Consider the following 8,822-nt stretch of genomic DNA (forward strand, 5'->3'; position numbering starts at 1 on the left):
GTGAGTCAGTGTATATGTTGACTTTTTTATTCATGGCTTGAATACAGGCTTGTGTCAGAGCGATAAGTTCTGCGGCTTGAGCTGACAAAGTGTTTATACGATTAGTTTCAATGACTTCAGTATCTGTTGTGACTGCGTAAGCGGCTACTAACTCTCCTGTACTTGTTCTCATGCATGAACCATCTACATACAAGGTCAGGTCTGGATCTGGCAATGGGACATCGGTTAAGTCTTGTCTGGGTTTTGTTGTTATTGTAATAACTTCACTACAGTCATGGGCTAGTGGGTCTGTTCCGATTACAGGTAGAAGTGTGGCAGGATTCAATGTGTTACAGCGTCTGATTTCTATATGTGGCTGAAACAATGTAAGTTCATATCCTGTAAGTCGCGCTATAGTCAAGTGTTGTGTTTGCGTTCTATTTACAAGAACCTCTACTGCATGTGGTACTTGAACTGTCAATGGATGTCCTAACACTATGGCATCGCTTTGTCTGATTGCTAAAGCTGTCGCTGCTACTGATTTCAGGCACGCAGGCAAAGCCTGAGCTACGGGATCTAATGTACTAGAGAAATAGGCACATGGTTTGTGTGCTCCTGCTTGATCCTGTGTGAGTACTGACAAAGCAGTACCTTCGCGTTCTGTAACAAAGAGTGTAAACTGTTTTCTGTAACATGGCGTTGCTAAAACGGGTGCTTGACATAAAGCTTTCTTTAGGCTTTCAAAAGCTTGTGTGTGTTCCTGAGTCCAAGGGAGAACAGTCGATGTGGCTGCCTCCTGTGTGGTTAACTGAATGAGGGGTTTTGCTAGAAATGCGTACTGAGGGATCCACTGCCTGCAATATGAAGTGAGGCCTATGAAAGCCCGTACTTCCTTTTGTGTCTTGGGTATTGGCATGTTAGCTATTAACTGAATGCGGTCGGGTGTAAGCTGCCTTCCCTCCTTGGACAGCGAGTGACCAAGATAAATAACTCGCTGGACACAGAATTGCAGCTTAGAAGGGGACACCTTGTGCCCCTTTTCGGCTAGAAATTGTAAAACTGTCAGTGATGCTTTCTCACATTCGGGTTCGCTTCTAGCGGTGATCAGCAGATCATCGACATATTGAAGCAGGGCAGTGTTAGCTGGCATGTGTATACTGTCAAGTTCTCGTTTCAGTGCTTGGCTATAGATGCTGGGGCTTTCTGTAAATCCTTGAGGTGCGCGGGAGAATTTAAAGCTACGCCCATTTAAACTAAATCCGAACAAATATTGGCTTTCCGGATCTATTGGGACGCTGAAGAAGGCATTCTTGAGGTCAATTACAGTAAAGAATGTTGCTTCGGAATCAATAGCTGTCAATAATGACGAGATATCTGGAACCACAGGAAATTGTGGCACAATGCATTTGTTTAACTCGCGCAGATCAATAACCAATCGGTATACTGGCGGAGCTGTAGGATCTGTTCGTTTAAGAATCGGAATTATCGGTGAATTACATACATTGGAGTCTGTTTCTACAACTACTCCTTGGGCAATAAGCTCGTCAATGATTTGTAGTAAAGCCGTTACAGCATCTGGTGGTAACTTGTATTGTCGCATTCGTGGTAGCACCACTCCTGCCTTTAATGTGACTCGATATGGTGTAATATTCATGCATCCAACATCAGTAGGGCCTTGTGCCCATAGACGTGTAGGTAAAATCTGTAATCGGGGATCCATGTCTCTAGACCAGGGGTCTCCAACCTTTACTGTAGTGAGAGCTACTTCTAATCAGTGAAAATCGTCGTGAGCTACTAAATGCCAAGCAACTCGCGCATTTTTCGGAGACACCTCCCACACCCTCATTCATTGTCTTTAAGCCAAAATTCTTTATGCCCATACTGTGGTTTGAACAAGATACATAGACCTAAGGAGCTGTTCAAAGCTGTCAGCAGACTGAAAATCATAACTTAATAAACTGTATATCTATTTCACACCTCATTCACCACACTGCTATGCACTGTGTCCCATAACATGATAACGATAACTGCATCTTGGTGTTAATCAGGCGAGACCAGGAAAAACTTCCCACATAGGATCACAAACCAAAGAAAACACTTTGAACCACCCACCCTACACGTGCCATAGCTTGCTAACCATGCAGGTAAGTGCTTCAGTGCCACACATTAGTAAGCGCTATAAAAATGCTGCAACAGAAGGCTTCCCCTTTCTTCATTATCAAAAAAAGTAAAACAAAGGGAGAAAAGTTATGTTAGTAATTAATACATATGATTTTCTTTCATGTCCAGATCTTTGCAGACTATTCGATCAACGAATGGCCAATATTTGGAAAGGTGACAACCTTACTTTCATTATAAAGCACTTCACGCAACAGACTGTCTGCTAAGCTTTGCACTCGCTGCACAGTCCTCTTCTACTTCCAGTAATAATATAATATAATAGCATTAAACATATGGCAATGTCCCTGAGCACATACCTCAATAAACAGAAAGTTCCATGATGAACTACTCTAATATACAGATCAAATTTATTCAAACTTACACATCATGAAATTTTGAAAATGTCACAAGTGAGCATGAATTTGTTCCTTAAAACAAATGTTAATTATGATCACACCTCGTGCATGCACACACACTCCAGATATCTATTGCACTTACCAGCCTGCTTTCCTCCTACATAGGCCATGAGTTTCTAAATCAGGGCAATCGAGTCCCTCATTGAACTTTCTTCTAAGTAACACCTCAAAAACCAAGCCATATAAAGACAGAACATCAATGGGATCATAGTGCATGGGTAAAATCAGGTAAGGACTAATGAGCCTTGCTCCAAAAAAATCCCACGCAAGAAAAAATTGCATCATCTCAGACTCGGCCACTAAAATTGTAAACAGAAGCTGCCTGTATTAAACGCACAGTAGTATCAAAGTACTCAACAAATCAAATTGTTTTGCAAAGCTGTGGTGCACCAAAACACAGCTCTGTGTCCCACAAGCAGAGCTGCCTTGACACAAAAGAAGAGTGTGGGAGACGAGAGGCTGGGAGTGACAGGACTGGACAGAGAGGTGAAGAGCCTGTTTTTGGAGGATCGGATCAGTGCATGTAAAGCGCTTTGATTTCAACATTGGCTGACACTGAGCTTTAAAATTGAAAGAAGATAAAATAAACCACATGTGGCAGCCGATGTTAAAATCAAAGGGCCTTGCATGCACTGAGCTGCTTTTATGGACTACAACACGAAGGCAAATTTAAAGCGTGCTGTAGTCAGTGAAAGCAGTTCACGGCAGGCAAGCACTTTTAATTTCAACATTGGCCTCCACCGTGGTAGCAGCTCAGTGCCTGCAAGGACCTTCGATTTTATGGTTGTCTGCCACTGCACTTTGTTACTGAAGAGAGATGTAAACCGCAGTGGCAGCCGATGTTAACATCAAAGGCCTTAAGGCAGCCTAAACAACAAAGCCACCTAGTAATGAGGGGGTGGGGCAGCATTTCCTTGCGGGCAATTGATAGCCCCTTGGTTGGGGGAGGGGTCATGGGCGTTTCAGGCAGACAGTTGGTGTTAGTGTACCTCCGCTGTGACCAGCATGTCAGATTCAACTGTCCATCGCCAATGCAGCCCTCCCTCCACCGGCAGAGACGCAGTGCCAGCCCTTTCCCAGGCAACAGGGATGAGTGCCCAAACTCCCTGTCAGCAGAGGCCACACCCCAGCCTTCCTGGAACAGTTATAATGTGCACCCCCACAGTGCACATGCACCCCCACCCATGTGCGACCCAAACATTCAGTAGCGGAGAACCTGCGCACCATGATCTACGAGCAGCAGAAAAGAAGGAAGGGGAGGCACTCATATCTCAGATCTAAAGGCCTGGGAATCACTAGATGCGCCTGCATGAGGACATTTGACATATAGGACATTGATACACAGATGCAGGGCAAAAAAGCTCAGTGGATGAAACGGGTTGCACGCGGGATATGGGCTGGCACAAACACATGGACATAAGTTAGTGATAGTCACATGGAATGTCTGATAGCGTGTTACTGTTAGCTATTCAAAACGGGCAAGAGTGGGAGCATATCTGCGAAGACATGGCACACATTGGTCTGTCTGCAGGCGACTCATTTACTGGCACCAGAAGCCACAAAGCTAGTACGTAAAAGGAGGGGGCATTTTTATCACACAGGTTACAGCACACATTCAAAGGGAGTAGGTATATGGGTGACGCCAGGCACACCATACCAACCGCAGCACTGAAAGGTGAGTCGGGCCATTACCTCATTCTGCAAGGTCAGTTAATTGGCAGGGAGCTCACCCTGGTGGGTGTTTATGCACCAAACACAGACAACACATTCTCCCCTCGTACATTAGATCTCACAACACACATGGACAGCCCACAGATATGGATGGGAGATCTTAACTGTGTACTTGATGAGATGCACAATTGTGCCCCTCACTACATACAAGTACAAAATGGCCACCTTACTTTACCGAGTGATGTTGAATCGGAACCTTTTGGATTTCTGTAGGGAACAAAATCCCCACATGAAGGAATACACACAGTATGGATGCCCCTATCCCACATATTCAAGGCTAGACTATATCAGATTGGACAGAAATGAGGCTCAATATGCATCGTCTGTGACCCACATGGGTAGGGCATGACCCGAGCACTCACCAGTGGAACTGGACTGGATTATGTCATTGCTAAATATAAGGTGATGATCCTCACTTGGCGGCTCCCTGTATCAGCGATATGTGACCCAGAGCTTTGCCAATCCCGCAACGAGGCCAGCACAGAGTACTACACCCTGAATGCTGATACTGCTAGTAACCGAGACATAGAATGAAATGCCTTAAATTAAAAGTAGTTATGAGAGGTACTGCGCACTCAGAGCCCCAATGACCAGGAAATGGAACACAGAACTCCGAGACAGAGACATAGAGCTGACCCGCCAGCAGAACGCCTCTGGTAAAGCTGCTCAAGCTGAAATTAAACTTGAGGCTCTTCAGGCAGAAATTTTAGGAAAAACAATGCAAAGAGAACTGTTACTGTTACGCTGTTTTCGTCAGGCTCTGCACTGAGAGAGGGATAGAATGGGATGCCTTTTAGTCTTGCTGCTAAAAAGAGAACAGTCACCCACTTGTATAATGGCCAGTAGAGACACAGAGGGCGCCATAGTAACCACACGAGGGAGGGAATTAAGGCCCTTCACATGTACTATAAGACACTTTCTGAAGCTCAACAAAAGCTACATAATTTCAACAGCCACTCGGAAGGAATTCGGTCCAAAAAATGTACTTGTTTGAAGTACTGCTCATGTTTTATTTTAGAAGCCTCGAATAACGGCATGCACAGGCATCTATTTAAAAAAAAATAAAGCTCCTCTTGCCCACATACCTGCTTTCTGTCTGGTTCTTCTTAAGGTGGCTGACACTGCATCTTCTGTATTTCAGCACGGATCTCCATATTATGCCTTCAAGGCTGCTGCTCCGGCCGCAAAAATGCACATGATCCTAGAATGGAGACATGCAGCAAAAGGCGCGCATAGTGGTTCTCCGAGGGCAGCAAACACTGCCCATGCGCTGGCCGACGTCAACCACTTCACCCCGCCCCAGATAGGCTCAAATAACAGCTGCTTCCTACCGCGGGAGACGAGCAACTTAAAAAGGCCTGAAAAACAAACAAAACGACAATGATAGGCTACTAAATTGAAAGTCAGGCCGCGAGCTACTGTCAGGGCACCTGCGAGCTACCGGTAGCTCGCGATCGACCGGTTGGCGACCCCTGCTCTAGACACATAGTGACCTTTAAAATCACGTAAAAACAATCTTACTCCTTCCGGAGAACAACATATTATAGCTCCTAGAGCTTTTAACGTTTTTATTCCTAACAGATTTTCTGGGCATGATTTAGTAAGCAATAAATCTGTAGTTCGGGTCAGAGGTCCTATCGTAAGTGGAAGAGGCTGTGACACTTCATTAACTATAGGTTTTCCTGAAAAACCAAGGGAAATATTCTGTGAGCCTGAGAGGGGTGCCCCTGGAACTTCACTACGTTTTATGGTCGTTCGACTTGCCCCTGTATCGAGTAGAAATTTTCTATCTTGACCTAATAATTCACTATGTACATAAGGTCCTTCTTGATCTACAGGAATCTCAATAAGGGGTAAGTCAACTTCCCTCTCTAGGCTAGTTCATGCGTAACGCTGATACTCGGGATATTCATACTGTGCGGTCTGATACATTTGTCGTGTTGTTGTCTGTGTGGCAGCAGCAGGCAACGGTGGTGCAGCTGGCACAAACTGTATTGGCTGTTGTGCGGCTGGCATGGCCTGGGCATGCTGCGTAGCTCCTTGTTCATTCTGATCTTGTCTAAGTGGCCGTGATCTTTCTTGTGTTTTACCTATGGCGATATTATGTTTTAAAACTGGACAATCGTGTACATAATGGCCTGGCTTTTTACAATAATTGCATGTCCCTTTTACAGGTCCTGCTGAATCGGAATGTGTCATACCCTTTTTATGTCCTTCAGCTGGAACTGTCTGGGAAACTAGCATTTTCATTTTCGTGTCTTTCATGCGTCTGTGTTCATGTTCTTGTTCCTCTCTAATTCTATTGTGGTGGTACTGTAACATTTGTAACATTTGTGTTGGAGTGTTACCTTGCCAGGTACTCTCGAATTTTAATACTCTATTCTTTACTGGGGGCAGGGCATTTTCCACTAATTTTGTTACAAACAGATGCGGGTATGATTCGCTACTTGCTTTTATGCCACTATTTATACCAAAACATTTCTCGAATCGGGCATAGTAATCGCTAGTGTCTTCATCTTGCTTCTGCTTACAGGCTGAAATTGTACCCCAATCTTCCTTTTTCGTAGTTAATAAGCGTGGCAGTACCTGTACTAGTAGACCTGGTAGTGCTTTAGTTTTGTCCCCAAGCCCCGAACCTGGACCTCGGGCCCTTTCTTCTGCTTCTAATGCTGACCATTCTATCTTTTGGTCACCTACCTCCCACTCTTTTTCCTTGAGTTTCTCATAAATGCCAGCAGGCATCAATACCTTTAATATTGTCATAATGTCGGGGTAGGTATACTCTCCCATGAGTAACATGTCTTTAATTTCTCGGTGAAAACCCGCTGGGTCTTTGTCATGACTGGGTACCACTTTCTTCATTTCTAACAATTCTATTTTTGATATGGGCGTATATACAAATACACGTTTAAACTGATCGTCCTCGCCTTTTATTGGGTGCACTTCTCGTAAGGGATTCAGTCTATCCATGTGATATGTAGTTCTTTCCTTGACAGGCAATGAGACATGCTCTGAGCATACAAAAAGAATATACTGCTTTCTTGATACCAGAATTTCTTTAATTAGTTTAGTACCTGGACCTCTCCATTTATTCATAAGTAATTCAGTTAATATGTCAGGTAAAGGACCAGGGTCCGAATGCTGACTCTGATATAGTATAATGAGTTGTTGAATCATATAAATCCCAGCTAACCTCTGCTCATCTGGGGTTAGATTCAAAAATGTGCGTACTACTGTCTCATCACTATATTTTCCGGGACTGTCCACCCAGTGGACAGCTGCCCTTGCTAAATCTTGTTCATCCATAGAATCGAGAAAATGATAACCCCTTCGTTCTCGGAGTAGTTTGTCGGCGGTTTGGAACGAATGTTCGTTAGACCTTATATTAATTATAGGTATTTGAAAATTCCTGTTATTATCTGGACATATCGGATGTATTGAGTCAGTATGATATCTAGTCTGATTCCTATTACAAGATCTTCCTTTACCTACATAGGCTATGGTGTCCGACTGTCCTGTGGGCAGTCCTGACCCTTCTTCCTCGTTTTGTTCGAACTCGTCTACCTCTAATCGTTCTTCGTGTAGGCGTTCTATTTCTTTACGGATCTTTCGGCACATGGCTATTATACAGTTTTGTTTATCATGTCTCCCTTCCGATATATTCTGGCTCCATCTTGTAAGAATTTTCATTGCTTCCGGGTCTACCCCCGGTCGGTCTTGATTTCTGATCACACAGTTTATGAGGAAACGTAACAGTTCCCCCTGTATCTCTACTTTCTGGTATTCCATGGCTCTGTAAATACATTCTGGATCTCGCCCCGTTTGGACAAAATGATATATATTATCTAGATGCGCAGTCATTCCTGGTAACTTCGCTAAATACACTGCGGCTCTTCTGATACGCAATGATGCTAGGGTCATTTCGTCCTCTTTTCCAGGCACCGGGTCATATCTACAATCTATAAGAAGTTCCTTAAGCGCACGGGTACTAAGGAGTTTGGGTGTACGTGAATGCGCTGACTCTTGAAAGGTAAGTTTATTTATTCTGGGTGGCGTAAAAAAGATATTGGTAGCTCCTCCCGCGGCCCCATCTGGGGCGTCGGGTGTAAAAGGATTCGTTGAACGTGACACAGCAACTACAGGTGTAGACACAGCCATAGAAGTAGCTGTAGGAGCGGATACAGAAACAGATGTGCTTGCCGGAACTTGTGACTCGATTTGTTGCTGTAGGGATACGGGCACTGGATCTTGGTGTTGAACCTCCCTGGTATGCGGTCTACGTGAGGCAGAATTAGCATACTCGGGTGCTGCGTCATCTAAATATGAGGAAAGAAAAACATCTTCTGCGGTTCTAGGATGCCCCTTAGGATGTACCTTTATTGGGAACAATGGGGTTGGCAAGTCTTTTGGTGTTTCTGGAGTAGCCTTAGGTAATCCTTCGGCCAGAAGGGGATACATACCATTCATAAGGGCATTTCTTTGTCTGTCTACTTGTTCTGATTTCACTCGGATACCTTCCTCAATTAATAGATTCTC

At 44.3% G+C, this 8,822-nt stretch overlaps 1 protein-coding gene across 1 annotated transcript in view; it reads right to left on the reverse strand.

The window, feature by feature from the left end:
* Window positions 1–5,515, reverse strand: part of LOC146868939 (uncharacterized) — a 348,170-nt gene extending 342,655 nt beyond the window's left edge. The window contains exon 1 of the mRNA XM_085614008.1: window positions 5,372–5,515. The gene's annotated coding sequence lies outside the window, so the exon portion shown is untranslated. The remainder of the gene's footprint in view (window positions 1–5,371) is intronic.
* Window positions 5,516–8,822: the final 3,307 nt, after the last annotated feature.

The sequence above is a fragment of the Triturus cristatus genome, chromosome 1_2 (assembly GCF_964204655.1).
Source record: "Triturus cristatus chromosome 1_2, aTriCri1.1, whole genome shotgun sequence".
Classification (NCBI taxonomy): domain Eukaryota; kingdom Metazoa; phylum Chordata; class Amphibia; order Caudata; family Salamandridae; genus Triturus; species Triturus cristatus.